This window comes from Acomys minous (assembly GCF_964271855.1).
Source record: "Acomys minous genome assembly, contig: scaffold_93, whole genome shotgun sequence".
NCBI classification, from domain to species: Eukaryota; Metazoa; Chordata; class Mammalia; order Rodentia; family Muridae; genus Acomys; species Acomys minous.
In genome coordinates this window covers 23002-42151 of record NW_028182118.1, presented here as the reverse complement: position 1 = coordinate 42151, position 19150 = coordinate 23002, and the positions used below count along the sequence as shown (strand labels likewise).

The window sequence follows — 19150 nt, the reverse complement described above, 5'->3', positions numbered from 1 at the left end:
AGAAAAAGTGATTTTATGGTCATAACCAACAACCTTAGCTATCTGATTTCACCTGTGACTGGGACAGTCGATCAAAAAGGTACACTGTCCTCCACTCACTCTCCCCAGATGCTGAAATGACCCTCACTAGCTCTTCCTGGATCGCTAGAGTAGCCGCTTCAATTCCTAGAGGCTTACTTTCCTCCTAAGCTCTTTCTATACACCTTCCCACATAGATTAGCGCTTTACCCCTTTCGCTGTTCATCAACACAGCAGTCATGTCCCCTCCATTAGACAGTAGGAGCATCTCTTACGACATATCAGGGATTAAGGGGATTCAGAGATCTCTTACATGAATGAATTCCACAATCAAACACCACAAGGTATAAAGCAATAACTGCATTAAGTCAATGCTTCAATAGTGACACACAGCAACTCATCTACGGCTTTGACAAGTTGGTACAAATTATGAAAGATCAAAAGGCTCGCTCTATTTTTAAAACACAATTTTGCTTAAAGCCTGTCTTGAAAACATGGCTATTTAGCCCTTAACGGTCTGAGGCATAAGGAGCAACTAACCCAGTCATGTCAATTACTAAAATGTTCCCTCATGACGCATCCCCACTCATCTCCAAAATGAGCTTCAAGAGACGAGACCCTTGACCTTTCCCCCGCCCTACTAAAAGGGAAAATTTTTTATTAGCACTAAAGCAACAAGAACAGCAGAGCTCTCTAACTCATAAGTGTGGGTCAAAAGGTATGCTAGCCCAAGGTTCCAGATGATAAGTCACAAAGAATGCGGAGATGGGAGACAAAAGCCTCCTGAGTGTTCCGGGGACTGGCTGGCCATAAAAGAAAGGTAGAATACACAAGGACAAATTCCTGAGAGAAACAGGTACTGATAACAGTTTTGTACCTTCCACCCATCTTTTAGCCCATTTAAAGGCTCTCGAGACGATCAGGCGAGAGATTTGGGAACAGCTGAAAGATGCCTACACTGCTAGAGACCCTACAGTTCCTCATCAGTTCGAGATTGGAGACACCGTCTTGGTATGGAGACACGGAGCTGAGAATCTCGAGCCATGGTGAAAACGACCCTACCTGGTACTGTTAATGGCTCCAACTGCCATTAAGGTAGAGGGAATCCCCACCTGGGTCCATGCTTCACATGTGAAAAGGGCTCCTCTTGAGACTAATCAAGATAAATGGATCCTAAAAAAGACTAATAATCCTCTTAAGCTGCGTCTGCATCACAGATGCAACCCTAAGTCAGGACAATAACCCTCATGCTCCGATACAACAGACTTGGGAGGTGATCAAATAAAGGGGAACAAAAACAGGCTAGATAAAAGACAGAGGGACAGAAAGGACTGTACCCATGTGATTAAGTCTGAGCTTACCCCAGATCTGCCTATGCAATTTGCTGATGTTCAAATATTTGAAACAACCAATCGTGTATGGCCGCGCCAAAACTTCCCACTCCCCCCGACCCTTGCCCATATAAACCCCTAACCCCTGGGCTTCTGGGTCGACCCCTCTGTCTCCTGCGTGAGATACATGTCGACCCGGAGCTCCGCCAATAAACTGCCTCATGTGTTTACAAGACGGTTGTTTGTGTGTCTTTGGGTGCACGCCATCCCGAGGCTTGAGTGAGGGTCTCCCTTCGGGGATCTTTCACTACCACAGCAAAGTGGGCAGAAATGCTTTGAGGTCTGGCTTCTTAGAAGCTCTATTCACTACTTGAACTCTCTGGGGAAAAAAACCTAGCATCGTTCAACCCTGGACTCATCACCAGAGGCAGAAATGACAGCAGAGTGCGAAGCATGCAGAAGCAGAGCTGCAGTGTGCGGTGCAGTCTGGACAAGGAAGCAAAAGCAAAGCCCTGCTACAGCAGCTCAGGCCGGGGCTCACAAAACACATTTATGCTCACAATATCAAAGGAAAGACAGATAGAAACACACACACACACACATGCACACACACACACAGAACAAGAGATATACATATGTGCAATCCAATATACAGAAACACAGAACACACTAACACATGTGCTTATAAATACAAATAGAAACATACACAAAAGAGAAACAAATGTATACATGAGCATGTAAACACAGACAATTTATGCTCACTTCTACAAACAGACAGATAGTCAGATGGACAGAAACACACAGACACAAACACACACACATGTGCGCATACATATCTGTACACACACACATAAATACAGATATACAGAGAGATACACAGAAACACACTTCGAAATACAAATACTGTGAGAAACATATAACCAAACAAATTAGTGTGTGTGTGGGGGGGGGGTGTGTAATAAACTGATTCACATAACTACTTCTGTGCAATTATACTAAGACTTTGAGGAAGGTGAACAAAGACTACATTTGGGGAGAATCAATTGAGAAAACAATCCCCTGAACTTATTACCTCAAATTTCAGAATTAATGAACATTCATCTCCTTATCAAGGAGACCATAATGAGAAAAGACTAATTATTTCTTCATTACAAGAAAAAGTAGGATCACATTCAGTTGCTCTGTTACAGAATCACTGATTTTCACTGATAAATGGTGTCTTTCATTCCAATACCTTTGTATTTGAAGATCTATACAAATTTCTAGATTTATTGTGTCAGCATAAAAACATTTAGAAACCGAGGTTTTGGGGAAACATTTCCTAGTTCACTCAGTTAATCATCTGAGAGACTCTTAAAATACTATGACATTGATAAGATCATGTATAATCCAATAGAAGAAACACTGCCTTTGAACAGATATGACCAAGTTTTTTCTCATTGTCAAATGGCTTATTTTCTACCTGTTGTAGAAGCACCTCATGAAAGACATGGGCCAAAACATATGCAGCATTGTATATGTCATAACTGCTATCACTGAAGACCATGTCAAAGTCTGTGCCATTAGCCATTCCAATGAGGCATTGGATGAGCAGTTCTTCATTGTCTTACAGTTAGATGCTGAGGCTTCGCAGTTAAAGTTCATCCACTTCAGTCTTGCCAGATATTTATCTGAGTATTTGAGAGGGTTCAATGTCTGGACAAAATTTTTAAAACCTGAAATCTTACCATGGTGCTGTGCAAAAGCAAAAGTCCCATGGAATGTGTCAAGTGTGAGATCTCTCTTACTTGTAGGAACATCCCACTGTGAGGTAGTGACCCATGTTCTTCATATACCTAGAGATTCCCACATTCTAAAGGCCACAGCAAGAGTACTGTCTGTGTCACCATCATGATGTCATGATTTGGTTGTAATATACTTCAGCTCTTGACATGTATACCTCCATGTTCAGTGCGATCATGTTCACAAAGGCAAAGCAGACTGTATCCTTTTCCATTTCTCTTTTCAAATCTGAGAGAAATTGTGTACCCTGTTCATTGTCAGAGATGGCCAGCTCTACCCAGTTGCAGTTTAAATAAAGTAAGAAGGCGACAAGGGCCATGGGGAGAGATGTATCCTCATGGGCCATCTGATAAATATAGGGAAATTGTACATGGTCATTCTGGAGAGGATGGAAAGGCCCATAAGTAAAATGAAGAACCTAGAACACAGGGAGCGGCATGAGGTAACATGTACTTTTAAGAACTTGTAAACACATTTAATCTGTAAAAATCTCTAGAAATTCCCCTTAACTATTACTTCTCCTATTATCCCTCTTTCATATAAAGAAATTCCAGATCCCCATCAAGTATCTGAATAATATTGAACTACAGAGATTGACATAAGGCCAGTAAGACCAGTCTCCTCTTTACACCCTTTTTTTTGCATCTTATCAAAGCCACCAATGGAGACACAAATTAATTAAATGTGTCAACAAACTCTCACCTGCTGATGTTCATGGCTGTACATGAATGTGTGGTATAGTACAGATGCTTCCCAGTTTTGTCCTGTAAGAAAAACTGTACAAGTGACTACTTGGGCACAGTCATAATTAGGAGAAAACAAATGAGTTGGTTAAGAAACATGAATGAGAGCTTTTAATTCTGAAACAGTTATAAAATGTGGTACTGGAAATACTATAGATATATTTGGTAGAATATCATGGTTTCTGTTTATTTCATCCAAGGAAAAAGCCAAAACCATAGGAAACTGGCTTTCAGCTGGTGTTCTGTAAGATGGTACAATATTTACTATGTACGGAAGTATACACATAATCATTTGAAATAAATACAATGACTATCATGTACTTGAAGATATTGTCTTTATCCCTATGTTTGGAACAATTATCCCATGGAATAAAGTTTGCAAAGATAAAAGTATGGAATTTTGCAACACCTATATAATTTCATGTGAGTTCATTTACACAAAACATTCATATTCCATGGAAAGCATTTCCATCGGTGGTTATTGAATACTTACTTAGAAGGTAAAGACAAGGCCACAGGTTTTGACCAAGCTATAAACCTGATTATGTATTCATTTATTAATTACATAGAAATATGAAAATTACACATGATGTTTGAGCCTCTGAGTTTCTGGTATTTCCATATGAAATTAACTGAACTGACTAAGATAGTGAAAGAATGACTGGTGAATGCATGGGAGTGTTTCTGGAGCAACATTTGGTACCAAGGTTAAATCCATTATAATTATTTGGAGATATATATATCATATTCTCTCCTTGTTGTTTTGCTTTTTAGATGATATTTGAGGCAGAGCATCTTTTTTCTGGTTTATTTTCCAATAAATGCACATGCAGGAGATGCATATTTAAATAGATGCATGTCTGATTTTGGAAATCAATATGTTACCTTATCAGAAAACTGGTAAAAGCTTAACCTCCAGACATAGCTGTACCATACCTGGACATCTATCCTAGGACACTTGCTCAATTATGTTCATAACAGCCTCATTCATAATAGCTAGAGTCCAGAAAACATTGATGTCACTCAAACAAACAATGGAGAATAAACAATGAAATACTACTCAGATATAAAAACAAAGAAAATCATAATTTTTTCATACAAGTAGACTAGAAAACATCTGCTGAGTGGGATAACCTAGACTAACAAAAATGCACATGGATATGATTGCTTAGCCATATAGTACAGGATAAGAATACTAGAATTTACTTAGCCAAAGAAAATGAGTAAAAAGGAGGAACCCAGAGAGGATGCTTTATTCTACCTCAGAAAGGGAAATATAATAGATAGCAGAAGAAGTTAAAGATACAGAACAAGGTAGGAGAGAAAGTTCAGATAGAAATGAGGGTGGATACCAGACCTGGGGAGAGCTGATGCAGCAGGTCAGAGGGCCTGAACAGTAAGAATTAAGGCATGTGTGGATATATCTCTCTGACAAGAAGGATAAATAAGACAGTTCTGGGATGATATGGTGGTGACTGAGATGAGAGGACACCCTCTAACTAGACAGAACTCCTAACAGAGGAAGGGGAATACCAACCAACCAACAAGAACTATGACTCGAAATTTACCTTTCCTACAAGATATGCAGGGATAAAAATAAAGCAGAGATTAGGGAATGTCCAAGCAATGCCTGGCCCAAACTGAGACTCAGAACACAGGAGAGAGATAACCTCTGACACTACTATTGATACTCTGCTGTGTTTCAGACACCAGTGAATCAAAACAGATGCTAAGAATCAAAACCAAATATTAGACAAATGTTCAGATTCTTGTAGAAAAGTAGGAGGAAGTATAGAAGGATGAACAACTAACATAAACTACACAAGAAATCAACAGTCAATTTATCAGGGCACAGAGGGAGTTGTGGAGACTCAATCACCTACCAAGGATCCTCTAAGGCTGGACCTAGGACTCCTACACAGATGTAGGTGATGCGTAATTCAGGCTTAGTGTGGGTCCCCTAGTAAGAGGAGCTTAGATTGTCTCTAACATGGACTCTGTTGCCTGTTTTCTTTACTCTCTTTCCCTTGGTAGGGATTCATTTTCAGGCCACATGGGAAGAGTACACACTCAACCTTGATGTGATTGTTGAGTTGAAATGATTTGGTGGGGGAATCCCCTCCTTTGAATAACAGAAAATGCAGATGGAGTAGATGGAGAGAGAATGAGGCAAGGAATAGAGGAGGGAGGGGGCAATGATCAGTAAGTAAAATACATAAACAAATATATTACATAAAAAAATGTTGTATGCCTCTATGTGTCTGGATGCATGGACATAAGCAATGCTCTTTTATGACATGGACAAAAAAATAAATTGAGGTTTTTTATTCTATTTATGGGAAAAATCATTCCTGTCTCTTGCTAGTTATTTTCTATCACCTGAATAATAAGCGTCAAATATAATCCTTCACTCGGAATGATTCACTCATATTTAAATATAATTAGATTTTCATTTAGAAATTGTACCTTTGAGTTATCTTTGTCTATACAAATAGCTCCTTTTAGAATACCTTTATTACAGCACAGAAAAAATGCCATTGGAAACTTCAGTTAAACACATTAGAAAGGTGATACTTGAACTTGTGTGACAGAAGCAGTAACTCTTGCATACTAAACATAAACAACGTCAATTACTTGAGCTACCAGAGTGGCCTAGTAGTCTAAAGTGCTTTCTGTGCTTGGAAACAACAGTCAGAAATCCAGAAAGCAAAAAATGTGTAGAGTAGCCACATGGTAAAATATGCAATTATAGTTAGTAAAATTACTAAAAGAGACATGTAAGTAGTAACTGTGATAAAAGTGTAGGAAAAGAAACAGCTTAGACATTAAAAGAAGTCACATATTTCTTAAAGAACTGCAGAGATGGGCTACTAGGAAACTTCTCTATTTCTGTTCTCAAGCACTGTCAACTATAAATGCCACAAATGTAACTCAGTCAGCTCACAAGTGAAGATGGAGTCACCACTATTAGTGATAATGTTTCTTCCCAAACATAAAATTTACAATTTAAGCATTCTTTCTTTGTGCTAAAACATATTTTGACCACACTTCCAGTTGTACTATCAGAGCACTAGCATCTTCCTGAGAATAAGGAACATCTGGAAATTGGAGTGAGATTTGTTTCTGCCAATATTACATGTTTGCAAAATACAATGTAAAGAGTAAAGCATACAGGAAATCTTTCTGATTATTTTAATAAAAATGGCAAAAATTAAGTTGGAATATAAGATTTTTTATTTCTCTTTATGAGAACAGGAATCACTCCTCTCTCTTCCTAGTCATTTCACATCATCTGAACAACAAACATGTGGTCTTTGGTTCCATAAGATAAGTGGGCTGAGCAACCAAAAGTGAGCAAGCCAATCAATAAACAGCATTCCTCATGGCTCCTGCCTCCAGCTCCTGCTCTGGTTGAGTTCCTGCCCTAACTTCATTCTATAATGAACAGTGATGAAGAAATATAGCTAAATATGCCAGATATTTTTATATCCACTTTAGACCTGCTAGAGTCATCTCAGAGGAGGAAACATCAATTAAGAAAAGGCCTCCCTAAGACTGGGTTGTAGGCAAGCCTGTAAGGTATTTTCTCAAATAGTGATTGATAGGGATTGGCCCAGCCCATTGTTGGCGGGGCCATTCCTGGACTGGTAGTCCTGAATCCTGTAAGGAAACATGCCAAGAAAACCATTATGAGATATACAGTAAATAGAAGCCCTCTGTGGCCTCTGTATCACCCTCTGCCTCCACTTGTGGGCCTTCTTTGAGATCCCTGTCCTGATTTTTTTTTCAGTGATGGACTACAATGTAAAAATATAAGCTTAATAAAAGTTTTTCTCTCCATCTTGTTTTTGGTCATGGTGTTTCATGACAAAAATAGTAACAATAATTTTTAAAAAGCAATATATATTTTTTTCCTCCCAATTTGCTCTTGGTCATGGTATTTCACTATTTTGTTTAGTTTTTTAAAATCTGTTTGTGTGTGTTTCAATTGCAGTCTTGGTGTTTTCTTTTACTCTTTTTGTTTTGTGTTTAGAAACAAAAGCTCACTAACTCTTTATAGCGTTGACAGTTCTATAACTTACTATGTAGACAAAGCTGGCCTAGAACTGAAAGAGATCTGCCCATTTATGCCTTCTGAGTACTGAAAATGAAAGTGTGGTCTACCGTTCTAAGCTAAATGTTCACTCTTTTCTCTCTTTCTTCTTTCTTTCTTTCTTTCTTTCTTTCTTTCTTTCCTGAAAACAGTGTTTCCCAGGATAGCCCTGGTTGGTGTTATATTCTCTAAGTATACCAGGTTGGCCTTGAACTCACAGATCATCTGCTTCCTGATGCTGTGGTATCATCAAACCTGCCATCCCTGTTTTTAAAAATAATGATTTGCTTGGTTTTTGTTAAATTTGTCTATTTGCATTTTAAAGACAGAGAAGGGGTGGCAGAAATTTGGATGGGTTTGAAGATAGAAGAAAAAAGTAAAAAAAAGGAAAGTAGAAAATATCATTTCATTATAAAAGAAAGATATTATATATGTTCATGAACATGCGCATCTTTAAATATATTAGACAAAATGAATATTTAACCAATCTATGAAATCCAGAATTCAAACTCAGTGTATCAAAATAATGAGACAGAATCAGTTAATTTATGTTGAGTTTTAATACATGCTTATGACACACTATGTGCTATCAAAACATGACTCTAAGATAAAGTGGTGAAATCTCACTTATAAATTTTCCATTTCCTAATCAGAGCTTTGTGTTAGGAGGCTTGGAGACCCTCTGCTGATTTACCATGAAATATGTAGTAATGATTGAATTCTATAATATATTGCAAGCCTATGATTACATGAATAAAGTCAAAATGATACTTATTATATCTATGTATGAAGTCATTTGAATCTATACTATCCATTGGCAAAAATTGTACTTATTTTTCTTGTGTCTCACAAATGACCTTCCACAGTTTTTATTTTATCTTGTGCTTTAAAATATTCATTATTTGTTTTACAATTATCTAATAAAAATTATTATATTCACCTCCACCACCACACCTTCTCATAAGCACTCTCTCCACTCTTACCTTCATACCCAACTAAGTCTGTGTTTTTATTCTTTTTTTTCACTTTACTATACTTTGTGTCCTATAAATACTATTGTAATTGGGGCCTTTCCTTGAGTGTTCTCAATCCTCTAGGGATCACAACACTGAAGAAACTGACCATATTTCACCCAATAACTGTCAAATCTCAATAGCATCTCAGCTAGGGGTGAGAGACTTTTGTGCCCATCTCTTCTGCATGATGGTATTTTGCCTTGTTTGAGAATGGTCTTACACATGCTGTCATAATCTTTGTGAGTTCAAATGTGTAACTAATATGTTTTGGACAGAAAATACTGTTTCCTAGAGATTGTCCACAGCCTCTGGCCATGACAACCTTCCCCCTTATCTTCACCTATGATCCCCAGCCTTTTGAGTAGGCATGTGATATGTAAGTCACATGTATGGCTGAGCACTTCATAGTCTTTTACAATCTCTGATATACTCTGTCATTGCTTTCTTTGTTATTTGCCATCTGCTGGAAAAAAGCTTTGCTGATGAGGGCAGAGGGATGCACTAATGCATGTGTACAGCAATAATAAACTAGGGCTTAAGTTCATACTGTGTCCATTTAACAGAATTATATCGTTAAGTCCATCCCTGGGTCTGTAACCTACCTAGTTACAGACTTAGCTATTTTTATAGTGCCAAACATGTGTTCCATATTTTTGAAGGGACCTTATATCAAAATATTAAAAATGTTGGTTCAACATATAATATTTGTGCCCGTTTTTATACTAGAAGGCATATCATATATGGCCAGCCATTATTATAGCCCTCATGGTTCACAGATGAGTGAGAGTTATGATTATTTTTATTTTCTTTAGTACCATGCATAGTACTTTTCAGCACTATGAATATACGCAGGAAAGATAAAGCATCCAAGTGAGTAACAGCTTGATATTTCCACGTTGTGTAATTCAATTATATAGCATTCTCAACAGTGGCATCTTGCCATCAAGATTGCAGGATGCAATCTTGTACCTTCCTAATATAAATTCTAGATAATGAATAGGAAAGATGTACAGCATATGACTTTCTTAGCGTGAATCAGAGTAGTCATTCCCACAGTTTACAAGTTTATTGAGATGTCCAAAATTCTGGTGTGTTATTTTGGTACCTGACATTTCGATTTGATTATGATATGTTTTTTACTTAAAATATTTTCAATGCTCGTCTCTGGATTTCTATTTTAATCATTATAGTCTGTCGCCCTGCTCCTAAATTTTGTGGTTTTCATTATTTTCCCCTGCTAAATACAATCACATCTTTACTTATTAGTTTTAAATTAGGGCATATACAAAGTCTTTTGGTTTTTTTTTTCTGTGAAATTTTCTGTGAAGATAAATACATTAGGTTTAAAAGAAACACACCTCAGAGCATGCACGCAATCTGTAAATTTTAGCACCACCTCAGAAAAAGAATATATTGAAGATATGAAAAATACAAAGTCCTTTGAGCCAGCATGCATAGCAGATATATGGTATACCAGCAGCTACACTAAATTAAAATAAGCTTTTGAAAAGGAATAGGGAATTACAAAGAATCATAGTTGCAAACATTTTGCTGAAGGAAAACAAACCACTAAGTGGCTAAAATGCCAGAATTTGGAAGAAAATTTTGACATCTAAAAATGCACTATTTCTTTTCTTTTCAAGTATGTTTACTATAGAATTAATCTCCTTCCGTTAATATCTTTACAAACTATTTTTAAAATATTGATTTTCTTTTGAACCCTGAACAATGTCTTAATATGAAATATTTCTATATCCAAGTAAAGAACAATTTACTAACTATAATCTTAAAGAAACTTTTGTGAACAGCACATTTTGACACTAAAATGAATACCCTACCACACAACAGGGATATATGCTCAACCATGTTCATAGCTGCTTTATACATAATAGCCAGAACATGGAAACAGCTAAGTGTCCCTCAGTAGAAGAATGGACTAAGAAACCATGGTACATTTACACTATGGAATACTACTCAGCTATTAAAAACAAGGAATTCCCAAAATTTGTGGACAAATGGATTGATCTGGAAATTATCATAATGAGTGAGTTCACCCAGAAGCAAAAAGAGACAAACGGTATATACTCACTTATATCAAAACACTAATCCAAGGGATACGTACCATGAAAAACTTTACTTACCAAGAAAGTGGGTCAGAGGAGAGGACATCCTATTGAGACTTTAGGCGAGAGTAGCATGGAAGAATGGGGAAATAGTAGGATCCACAGGGTCCTGGAAACCTACAAGAAGAACTTTATGACAGGCAGATCTGGGTCCTAGGGTCCTCCTCAAACTAAGGCACCAGCCAAGGAGAACATAGGCAGTAAACTTCGAACCCCTACCAAGACCTAGCCGACGAACATGATATTCTCCACCGTTGAGTGGAGAGTGAGATTTGACTCTCACATGAACTCTGGTGCCCCTTTTCTGACCACGTCCCCTGGATGGGGAGGCCTGGCGGCACTCAGAGGAAAGACAGCAAGTTACCAAGAAGAGACTCAATATTCTAAGAGCATATATAGGGGGAGGAGATCTCCCTCAGTCACAGACATAGGGGAGGGGAAAAGGGGGAAGTGGGAGGGAGGCAAGAATGGGAGAAAACAGGGGAAGGGCTAATGATCAAGATGTAATATAAATAAATTAATAAAAAAATAACAAAACCATAAGGACATCAGTTCGGAGGAATGATTCTCCTGGTGTTGCCAGCAGGATTTCTTCTGCTGGAACCTGGAGTAACCAGAACCTGGAACCTCAGCAGGAGCTGGAGCCCCGAAGCTTTCCCTTGAGTGGTTCTCTCTATGAGCATCTCGAAGTGGAGCAATGAACAGCCAAAACAATCCCAAGTCTCCAAAGGCCCCACCTCCTGTTTTGGGTTCATTTATATATCTCCTCCCAGAGTCTGTTCATAGATCTTTTCAGCTGACAACAATCAAGTTCCCACATGAGGTGGTTTGTATTCTAGTGGACTAACCTCACCTGTTCTCTCACAAGACGATTCCAATTCCACATTTGGGATCATAACAAAAACAGATTTATCTCTCCTTCACTCATGTTTTCAAGGCCAGCCTAGTCTGTACAGTTTATTCAAAGCCACCCTGTTCAAAAAATCATAGAAATGACAGTATGACAATATATGATTTTGACTAACTTTGTACAGTTCTTTAAATAAGATAGTCACAAAAACTTCAGTGACTGTATAAACATATAATGACCATTTGTAATGTAGAAGATGGAAGGCCAAGATTCAGACATGAAGAATTCTGATGCTTTGGTAGAACCTATTTGCTCACTCATGGACAATTTTTCTTTTATTTTTCCATGCATAAGAGAAAAATAAATCAATACAATAATAGAGTCTCTGAGACCATAATCAATGAATGTTCTTTAGGATCTAGCCTAATTTTATCTCTTAAAATGCCAATTCTAATTTCAGTCATTCATGAGAAGATATTAAAATATGGATTTTATAGGATCATCAGCATTTAGGTAATGAGAACCATAACAATAAATATGAAGCTTGTGTGATCTATGTCTTCTTCCTGTGTAATTTTATGAAATATATGCAGGTATAAGTTTAAGAACTACCAGTTTGTTCTGGCCCTGGTTTTTGCCATTGAGGAGATCAACAGAAACCCTCATCTTCTACCCAACACAACTCTGGGCTTTGATGTCCTTAATGTTCCATTTAGTGAAAAGAATATTCTTTTTGCTGCCCTGTTATGGCTCACAAGGATGAGCAATCCAATACCTAATTACAACTTTGTACAGAAGAGCATATCACCTGTTGCAATCACAGGAACATCATTGGTAATATCTGCCCAGATTGAGACACTGATACAACTCTACAAAATACCTCAGGTAAGGGGTGGTTTCTGGGAACCAGGAGTCAAGTATCCTTTGTTGATGGTATAGGTATCTGAAAAGGTTATGTAAGGACACTGGAGTTAATCCTCTATCAGAGGCAAGTATGAAGGTCCTTGATGACAGTTCCATATCTGCAGTACTTGAAATAGAAAAAGAATGAGAGGTGGATGAGACTGGCTAGGTTATTTAAAATGGAAACCTCTCAGTAACTTCTGTGGGAAAACTCTGTAATGAATTTGCCTTTTACAATATGACAGAACCATGTTTTACCCTCGCTGCTTACATATGTTGACCCTGGACTGAGATTGTGTTTGGTGCCAATGTTCTTTAACTTGTTTCCATTTTTTCCTCTTCAGCTCACTTTTGGGCCATTTTATTCTATCTTGAATGACCCAGACCAGTTTAAATTCCTCTATCAGATGGCTCCTAAGGACACATCTCTGTCACTTGCAGTAGTCTCTTTGTTGCTTCATTTCAACTGGTCCTGGGTTGGTCTAATAATCTCAGATGACCACCAAGGATCCCAGATCCTCTCAGACTTGAGAAAAGATATGGAGAGTAAAAGCATCTGCATAGCCTCTGTGAAAATGATCTCTGGCACCTGGAATTCATTTTCCAATGAACTATGGAAAAGTCTGGAGAAAATTGAGGAATCACCAGCAAATGTGATAATTGTTTGTGGGGACACAATTTCTTTACAGGGTTTAATGCAACACATTGCACAACTATTAATCACTTGGAAAGTCTGGGTCTTGAACTCTCAATGGGATGTTGACACTTATTCTGATTATTTCATGGAGGATTCATTTCATGGGAGTCTCATTTTTTTCACACCACCATAAAGAGATGGTTGACTTTGCAAATTTTGTTCAAACAGTTAATCCCTACAAGTATCCAGAAGACACTTATCTTCCCAAGTTTTGGTATTTGTTCTTCGAGTGCTCATTTTCTGAGGTTGATTGTCAACTTTTGGAGAACTGCCAACCAAATGCTTCTTTGGAGTTACTGCCTAGACACCTTTTTGACCCATCTTTGAGTGAAGATGTCTACAATATATACAATGCTGTGTATGCTGTGGCCTACAGTCTCCATGAGATGATTCTTCAGCAAACACAAATTCAACCAAATAATAATGGAAAAGCAATAGTATTCTTCCCCTGGCAGGTAATATATTTTCCTACATTTTGTAATATCAGCAGTTTGATGATTTTTATTATTTCATAAGTCATTCCAATTGGGTATTGTACATTTTACATCATGTTGTCAATAAGCATGGGAGAAAATATTTGTCTCCCTGTCTGGAGTTTAATGCAAAACCATGAGTAAGTGTTTTTTTATAAATAGAGTGCTAGAAATAATAATAATTTAAAAACTGATTATATCAATATTAAATTTATATAACACATTTTTCTTTTCTTATTAATTTATTTCATTTACATTCCTATTGATGCCCTCCCTCTTCTTATAATCCAACCCTCCCACCCTCTTCTCCCATTCCCCAGTCCCCTTCTCAGAAAAGTGGAGGCTCCCTACCTCATACTAAACTTCCCCAACACATTTTTATCAGGACTAAGTGAAACCTACTTCACTGAAGCCAGACAAGGTAGCCCAGCTAGGGGAAAGTGATCCTAAAACAGGTAACAGAGTCCATGTCAGAGATAGACCCTGCTTCAATTGCTAGGGGACCCACATGAAGACAAGCAAGCATATCAACCAAATTATATATATATAGTGGGTCTCAAATTGGGCCAGCCATTGGGCCAGCCATTGGTTGACCATTACCATAGTCTCTGTTCCATTGTTTTCCTCACACACCTTGTAAGCAGAGTAAATTTTGTTGTAAAGTATTGTGGGCGCATTGGTATCCACCTCCTTCCACAGAAAGTTCTTCCTGGCTTGGAGGTTTCATCTTCACTCTCCATCTCCACCACTGCTGGAATGTTCACGTCGTGTAAATGCCACCCATACGTTTCCCTTCTCTCACTCTGCCTTCTGATCTTCCAAACCTCTTTTTTTTCTAACACTCAATCCCTTATCCATACTATTCCCCACATTCCCACTCAACCCAGTTCCTTTTCTTCATCCACTTCTGATGTCTATTCTATTTCCACCTCTGAATGAGAATCAAGCATCCTCCCTCGGGCCCTCTATGTTACTTGACTTCTTTTCTACCTGTCTATCTGTCTGTCTGTCTGACTATCTAGCTATCTATCATCTATTTAATGATTTTTCGTTCATTTTACATCCTTGTCATAGCTCCATCTCTCTTTTCCTCCCAGTAACACCTTCCCTCCCTGTCCCCTTCCTCCCTTTCCTATTCCTCAGAAAAGGGGAGATTCCCATTTCCATCCACTCCAGCTCAGCACGGCATCAGGAGTGAAAGTGTCCTCTTCCCCTGTGGCCTAATAATACAGTCCCACCAGGACAAAATGATGAAAAAAGTTGGCGTCAGAGTCTATAGTAGAGACAGCCCATGTTCCCCTTACTAGAGGACCCACATGAAGCCTGAGCTGCCTATGGGCTATATCTGTGTATATACTGTTGTTCTTCTTGTAGAGCTCCTGTCACTTCTAGGGATTTTTCTCCTATTCCCCACTTACTAACTCCACTGTTAGTGTGTTGGATCAATGTGTGATTAAACCTTTAAACGTATTTCTTTTATGAATGAATGTGTGTGCCCTTGTATCTGAGGCACAGATATTCAGGATTATGATGTCCTCTTGGTGAGTTTTTCCTTTGATGAGAACAAAGTGTCTTTCCTCACTTTTCCTGATTAACTTTAATTGGAAGTCTATTTTACTTATATATTAGAAGGGCTACTCCAGCTTGCTTCCTTGGGTCCATTTTCTTGGAAAATCTTTTTCTAGCCCTTTACTCTCAGGTAATGCCTATCTTTGTTGCTGAGGTGTATTTCTTGAATGCAGCAGAATGTTGGATCTTCTTTCTCAATTTTATAATAAACTACCAGATTGATTTACAAAGTGGTTGTATATGTTTGCACTCCCACCAGTAAGGGCTGAGTTTCCCATGACTCCCTATTCTCACCAGCATGTGCTCTCACTTGAGTATTTTATCTTAGCTATCCTGATGGGGGGTGGTGCAAGATGGAATCTCAGAGCTGTTTTGATTTGCATTTCCCTTATGACTAAGTATGTTGAGCATTTCTTTAAGTGCCTCTCGGCCATTCCAGATTCCTCTGTTGAGAATTCTGAGATTAGCTCTGTACACTATTTTGTAAACTGGATTATTTGTTTAGCTGGTGTTTACTTTCTTGAGTTATTTATATATTTTGGGTATTAGACCTCTGTCAGACATGGGATATGTGGAAATCTTTTCCCATTTGTAGAAACTATTTTGTTCTATTGACATTGTCTTTTCTCTTACAGAAGTTTTCAAGTTTCATGACTTGTTAATTGTTGATCATAAAGCTTGATCTCCTGTTGTTCTGCTCAGGAAGTTGCCTCCTGAACTGATGACCTCAAGGCTATTCCCTCTTTGTCTTCTATTAGATTTAGTGTATCTGGTTTTATGATGAAGTCTCTGATCCATTTGTACTTAAGTTCTGTGCAGGGTAATAAATATGGATCTATTTGCATTATTCATCATGCAGGCATCTTGTTAGACCTACAACATTTATTAAAGATGTTTCCTATTTTCCTGTGGATAGTTTTTGGTGTTTTGTAAAAAAAAAAAAAAAAAGCAAGTGTCCGTAGCTCTGTATGTTTCTTCCTATTTTGTAATTCAACTTGAAATCAGGGGTGGTGATAACTCCATCTACAGGATTATTTTGTGTTTAGTTTTTCCATATGAAGTTGAAAATTACTCTTTTTTTCATGGACTATAAATAATGGTGTTGGAATTTTGAAGGAAATTTTTATATTTCTTTTGGTAAAATGGCCATGTTTTTCAATGTTAACCCTACCCATCCATGAACACTGAAATATTTTCATCTTTTCAGTTTCTTTCATCGGAGACTTGAAGTTCTTCTCAAACAGGTCTTTCACTGTCTTGGTTAGTTATACCAGTATATTTTGTATCATTTGTTTCTATTGGGAAGAATTTTGTTTCCATATTTTCCTCGGTCCATTTATCAATTACTTAAAGGAGGGCTACAAATTTTTGGAGTTAATTTTTTTTCTCCAGCTATTTTGTTGAAGGGGTTTTTTTCAGCTGTGGGAGTTCTATGGTAGAATTTTCAGGGTAACTTATGGATACTATCCTATCATCATCTGCAAATAGAGATATTTTTGATGTCTTGCTTTCTAATTTGGATCCCCTTGATTTCCTTTAGTTATCTTATTACACTAGATAGGACTTAAAGTATTATGTTGAATAGATATGGGTTTAGTGGTCAGCCTTGTTTTGTCCCTGATTTTAGTGGAATTGCTTTACGTTTCTCTCCATTTAATTTGAAGTTGGTTATCAGCTTGCAGCATATTGCCTAAGGTATGTTGAATTTTGTCAAAGACTTTCTCAGCATCTAATGAAATAATCATGTGTTTTTGTTTCTTTAAGTTTCTTTGCACAGTGGATTACTTGCTGGATTTTTGTATGTTGAACCATCCCTCTATCCCTGGGAAGAAGCCTACTCGATCATGGTAGATGATATTTTTTTATTCGTTCTTGCATTTAGTTTGTGAGAATTTTACTCAGTATTATTGCATCAATGTTCATGAGGGATCGGGTCTGAAATTTACTCTCTTTGTTGAATCTTTCTGTGGTTTAGAAATCAGCATAACAGTATTGTATTAAAATAAGTTTCTGAATGTTCCTTCTAGTTTTATTTTATGGAATAGTCTGAGCAGTATGGGCATTAACTTTTTTTTTGAAAGTCTGGTAGAATTCTATGCTAAACCCATCTGTCCATGTTTTTGTTTGTTTTTTGTTTTGTTTTTGTAGGATTTTAATAACTGGTTCTATTTCTGAAAGATTTTCAGGACTATTTGATTGTTATCCTAATTTTGATTTAACTTTGGTAAGTGGAGTCTAGTTAGAGAATCATCCATTTCATTTAGATATTCCAGTTTTGTAGGGTATAGGCTATTGAAGTAAGACCTAATGATTCTTTGGATTTCCTCAGTGTCTGTTGTTATGTCCCCATTTCCTTTATGATTTTTTTTTAATTTGAATATCACTGATCTGCCTTTCAGTTACTTTGGGTCAGTTCTTGTCTATCTTCTTGATTTTCTTAAATAACCAGCTTTTATTTTTTTATTGATTCTTTGCATTGTTCTTTTTCTTTCTAATTAAATTACATCAATTGATTGTTTCCTACCATCTACTCTTCCTTAGTGTATATAGAGATATGTTTGGCCAGGTGTGGTGGTGCACACCTTTAATCCCAGCCCTAGGGAGGCAAAGGCAGTCAAATCACTGTGAGTTCAAGGATCTCCTGGTCTACAAAATGAATCCCAGACATCCAGGGCTACAAAAAGAATCCCTGTCTCAGAAAAAAATAGAGATATTTTTGACCAATAATTGTTATTCTGTAATTTTTATATTAGTGGTGGTAGTGTGTATGTGTGTGTGTACATGCACACGTGCATGAGCATGTGTGTCTCTGTGTGCGTTATTACCACTCTTTTCGGCTAATGTGAAATTATTTATTTCCTGTGTTTGTTTTTCTTGTGTATATTTATGCTCATTGTGATGTAGTTTTCATTCTATTATCCTCCGTAAAGCTGAGTTAGGGAAAATATTTTTTAATTTAGTTTTGTCATAAAATACCCTGGTCCCTCTATGGAGACTGAAAGTTTTGCTGGTTATAGAAGCCTGAGCTGGCATCTTTTGTCTCTTAGGGTCTAAGATGTCTGTCTAGATCCTTCTGACTTTTAAAGTCTCTGATGAGAAGTCTAATGTAATTTGCACAGTTCTAATTTATATGTCCCTGATATCCACAACTTCTGGTAATCCCTGGCAGCTGTTGCCTCTGCTAATTGCAGGTAAAGCTAGGACCTGGAAACTTCATATAACTTTTCTCACAGTTTTCTTTATAATCTATTCATTGTGAAAACATGATATTTCCCATAAGTATTTCTCAGAGCAGATGTAGTAGCATAGGAGCCGTGTATCCTTAAGGGTTAAAATGCTTCTGAGCACTATTATAATGTTAGGAAGATAAGGATCACTTTGAAGTGCACTGTAAACTTCAGGTCCCTTATTTTAAGAATGGAAGCACTGAATGTGTCCCAAAAGTTCATAGGCGTGGCAAGCTTTGAGCTAGATGAATGCACATAACTTGTTTTATCTGTGTTTAGTTCAATGATTTCTCCAGAACAGAATGAGGTTTTTGACGTTTAATGT

General features: G+C 37.4%; 1 pseudogene across 1 annotated transcript in view; it reads left to right on the top strand.

The window, feature by feature from the left end:
- The first annotated feature begins 967 nt into the window (after window positions 1–967).
- Window positions 968–19150, top strand: part of LOC311591828 (vomeronasal type-2 receptor 116-like) — a 35738-nt pseudogene continuing 17555 nt past the window's right edge. Inside the window, exons 1-3 of the transcript in view lie at window positions 968–1083; window positions 12550–12841; window positions 13204–14011. The product of the transcript in view is annotated as a vomeronasal type-2 receptor 116-like (transcript). The remainder of the gene's footprint in view (window positions 1084–12549; window positions 12842–13203; window positions 14012–19150) is intronic.